Source organism: Tiliqua scincoides, chromosome 3 (genome assembly GCF_035046505.1).
Source record: "Tiliqua scincoides isolate rTilSci1 chromosome 3, rTilSci1.hap2, whole genome shotgun sequence".
Lineage (NCBI taxonomy): Eukaryota > Metazoa > Chordata > Lepidosauria > Squamata > Scincidae > Tiliqua > Tiliqua scincoides.
In genome coordinates, this window is record NC_089823.1 from 84351182 (window position 1) to 84355955 (window position 4774).

Here is a 4774-nt window from a genome sequence, read left to right on the forward strand (position 1 = left end):
ACAATGCCATCTAGTGGATATTCTGGCTGCCTATTTTTGTGGTAGTCTCACTAAAAGAGCCAATCGAGAAAATAAGGCCAATGAAGAATGTTTCACTCTCCTCCTCTTAAAGAAATTCATACCGGAGCTTAATTTCAGCTACACCCTAGCTGGTCTAGGAAAATTCAAGTCTTGGAAATTGTTTTCCCTGCCTGAGTTGAGCTGAAGAAAAAGTGAAAAGTAAAGAAGAAAATGCTTCTGGGCATGTGCAAAGATATCATTGAGTAACATCTACCAGTGTGGACTTTTTCCTGGGGCCAGGTGATGATTCACTTTCCATTCACATGATTTGCATGAAGAAGGTCTCAGATTTGATCCTTGGGGTCTCCAGGGAGGGCAAGGAATGCCTCCCTGAAAAGCCACTGCCAGCCAGAGTTGACCTTTTGTTCTGCCAGATTCCAAGGTCAAACACTACCTAGTGAATTATGTCCACTTTATGCCCCTTTCGTTCCCCAACAATGGCCCCAGTTCTCTACAGCAGCACTGCTAGACTCCACCACCAGGGTAGCTTGCCTGTTTAAACTGCAGGAACCCAGTTCCTAAGGCAGCAGTCCTTCCAGGTATAGTAGCACACCTCAGCTCTCCACAGCCTGTTCGAGTAGTCCATTAGTCACGAAGTCAGTCAGAGTATCCAGGGCAAAGTCCAAAGTCAATAAGCCAAGTCACAGTCCAAGGTCAGATTCCAAAGTCAATAAGCCTCATCTCCTCCAACCTGCACTCCTTCCTGCCTCAGGTGCTCCTTATATCTCTGAGGGCCCTATTGCCTTCAAGTGGCTGCAGCTGTGCAGCACACTCTGCTGGTGCCCAGGCCTTACCCTTAAAGGGGCCACTGCTGACACCACAGCCAACCTCCTCGCCAGATCTTCCACGATTCCAGTACACAGTATGACACTAGATGATTGAATGGTCTGACTCAGTACAAGGCAACTTTTCACACATCCTGTACTCATCATGTTTGCATGTGAACCGGGTTATTTTATCCTCACAAGCAACCTAGGCAACAGGTTGAGCTGAGGGAGAGTGACTTGCCCGTGGCCAAGCAGTGAGCACCATGGCTGAGCAGCTCTGGCACTCAAGATAAGAGCCTTATTTTAATTAGGAACATGGCTTCATGACAAGGTTTGAATGTTAATACCTCTAATTCTTTTTCAAAATTATTGAAAAACCCTGAATCCAGCATATTGGAATATTACATATGACGGGTTACCTACTTATTGTCTGCATTTATGTACTACCTGAATTTCAATTTACTCAAGGACGTTTATGAGAAATAATAATTGCTTACAGTCTAAAAGGCACAATGCAATAGGAAAGGGAAACAGAAAGCCTAGGGAAAAATAAGTAAATGGGCAGTCCACTCCCCACATGGTGATGCAGTGACACCAATGTGGCCTCTGTAGGCCTCCTTGAGTTATTTGTTCTCTTGCCCCAGCAGCTACCATGGGCCAAGTTGGACCTGGGCCAGCTCTATAGGTGCTTCCGTCAAACCTCTCCCTTCCTGGACCCCAATCCACTCTCCTCCTCACTCCTGTTGCCTCCCTTTTGCGCCCACCACTGTCCCGTTCCACCTGCCTGCCTGCCTTCCTCCCGACCCCTGTGAAGACTTACCTGTTCAGTGACATCACTGTCTGCTGTCTTCTGAGTTGTCTCAGGAGATCCCTCTTGAAACATATGATCTCTACACCAAGGTCAAATGGCATGAGCCCTTAGTTCTCTGTGATTCAATTGTCCTAGAAATCATGCATATCTAGCCCAAGGTCTCTGTTAGTGGTCTAAAGCAGGGGTCTCCAAATGTTTTGGCCAGAGGGCTGCATCAAATATCTGGCATGGTACTGAGGCCCAGAAAAAAAAAATTAAATATAAAATTTATATAAATAAATTAGAGATGGAACTTAGATGAGTGAATAAATGAATGAATTGGCTCATTCATTCAAATTCTCTGGCCCTTAGTGTTGGTACAACTCTGTCTGCTTCCAAGAGGTGGCAGGATACTATGCATTGAAAGGGTTAAGTGATGACCCAGTGACACAACACTTTACCTGTCCCTTTTTGGATGACCTATGTGGGGGTGTGGCCCAGACCCTATATAACCTTCCCTTCCTCCAGCATGTTTTTTTTCTTCTTCCTTCTTCCTCGCTGACCACTGACCCTTTGGGATGTCGCGCAGCAGGGCTCTGCTGGCGACGCCATCTTGACCGCAAGGCACACACAGAATGAGGCAGCTTTACGGCCTTCTTGTCTATTGAGTTTAGTGTACCTCTGAACATATTCAGATGCTGTAACCACATGCTTCTATGGAACCGTGAGTAAATGAATCTCCTTTGAAACTTCAACCAGCCATTGTTGTCTGTCTTTATTGATTAGCAGGGAGTGGGAGGCTCCCTGGGTTGATTCCCAGCAAGAGGGGGGGTCTGCTGCTGAAGCTACTCTGCTTCCCCCCCTAAAGGAGGAAACCAGTCTCAGCAAATTCCTCGAACACTTAGAACACCCTCCAGATGCAACTAGAGCACAGTTCCAGTCATGTTTGGCCAAGCGGGCCAGAGGCTTTCAGGGGACATGAGGTTGGCCGTGGGCCGGATTGAGGCTGGCTGCGGGTCACATCTGGCCCCTGGGCCGGGGTTTGGAGACCCATGGTCTAACAGACAGCTGTTTTCTTGTTCATGGTTATTTAAATAAAACCACGAGATGCATAGATGAGATGCAAGAAGCAACAACTCATGTTGTTGCCTTCCAACTGAGGAAGGATCCACTTGATGAAGGATCAAAAATCCCACTTCTCTTCCCAGCCCAACTCCACTATTTCTTAACTCCACTAATATATCATTTATTTCCCAGCCTCCCATCCATCAGATGGGTCATGATCACAGGAGAGGCAGGCAGTGGGGCCAGATCAGCTGTTTAAAACCTGTGCTCGAACTATTCAAATGAAGCATGTTCCCCCACCCTTTTCTTCAATCTTGGTTGAAGAATCTGGGGCACTAATGGAATAACGCTCCCTCATGGTTGGTTGGCAACCTTCAGTCTCGAAAGACTATGGTATAAGCCTACAGCACCCAGTATTCCCAGGTGGTCTCCCATCCAAGTACTAACCAGGCCTGACCCTGTTTAGCTTCCAAGATCAGACGAGATCGGGCATGTGCAGGGTAACAGTTGGAGTCTTTGTCAATTTATCAGTACTGGGGAGGGCCACCTTGGTTCAGGGGAGATGTACAGAAGATGTCCCCACTGCAATGTTGCTATGTTCAACTGTTTTTTTCTTTGGGAATCAATAAGAGTCATTCCTGATATGGGACAAACGGAAGTGCGTGTACGCAGGAGAACCATGAAACAGAAAGCCAACTCTGTCCCCTGTGTCTGTTGAGCTCAGGTATCTGAACTGGAAAAACAATTGCTCTTGTTCCCTCTGAACTGTATCCCAGAACAGAGTTTGCTAACATTGTTCTCTCTTACAAGATGGATAGGTTTGGACAATTCTTTTTGGTATGACACAGTTTCATGTTTTTATGGACGTGTGCTTGCCACAAGCATGCAGGTCCTGCTCCCTCTTCTCCAAGTAAAATGGCTACATTACATGGAAGGGTGGCTCATCTGAACCATACGTCTGCTATCCTGCTTCAGGTACTATCATGGGCATGCAGAGGCTGTCCAGATGGTGGCATGAGTGTGGGCACTGAAGTCAGACTTCCAGCAGCTTACAAGGGAGACAGGACTGTGGATGACTCCCAGGCTAGATTTGAAACAACAAGCAAGACAGACTTGGATGTAGTTTCAGCAGAGGTATGAATCATATCAAAGGCTTAAGTACTTGCAGATTAGTGCCAAATGGCTAACTGTGCTCCTTCCCCTAAGATTAGTGTTATTTCAAAGGCCTCAGCTGAGGCAAATCTTCAGAAAAGAGTAGAACTGTCTACCTGCCATGGAGGGGTTGCTGAATCAGTGGTAGACTTTGCCTAGGAGGTTGTGAGATATACCTGTCTCATTTCCAAATGCAAGGATTCTGATCCCAGACCATCATGTCTATACATGCTGCATATATGCTGCAAACATTTCATTAAGCCATTTCTGCCCGATGTTGCATATATGCAACAAGTACCAAATGTGTACATGTTGCCCCAAACCGGCACAGGATACAGTGCAGGTCTGCTGGCCTGCCTGTTCCAGTGCAAGTTAGGATTGCGCTGCCCAACGCTTTTTTTAAACGCTGGACTTAGAAGTGATTTGTTGTCCTCTCCATAGAACATGATGGGTGCTTTGACCTTGATTCAAAAAATTGAATATATGCTTAGTACCAGAGATAATGAAATTACCCGTGTATCAGCTTCGTTTCCTTTGGCTGGGTCCAAAATTAGGTCTGAGTTTATAAGGTTAATGCAAATTCACAGGTTAATGTGAATCTGTCTTGTTTATAGACTATTATATCCAATTATCACAAGGAGAACTTGAGTCAGGTAAATATTATTTAGGGATCTTATTCTTCTTATTTGATTGCTTTATAAATCTGTATCTGTTTTGTTGATATGACCTACGGTTCAAGCAATTGAAATTAGTCACCTGTCAATGCATTAATCTCCTGCCATGTCTTTAATAGTTTGTGGCAGATTAGAATTTATTTTTATTCAACTATAAAAACGCTTTCTATTAAAAACTCTGTTCAATCTCATCCCAATGTTGTTTCTCTTCTGATGAAATTGTTTATCCATTTAGCCCCAACATTCTATCATACTCTAGCATAACA

At 45.1% G+C, this 4774-nt stretch overlaps 1 pseudogene; it reads right to left on the reverse strand.

Annotated features, from left to right (window-relative positions):
* Positions 1-3080: 3080 nt before the first annotated feature.
* LOC136646333 (5S ribosomal RNA) lies at positions 3081-3197 on the reverse strand (annotated as a pseudogene).
* Between the last annotated feature and the right edge of the window lie 1577 nt (positions 3198-4774).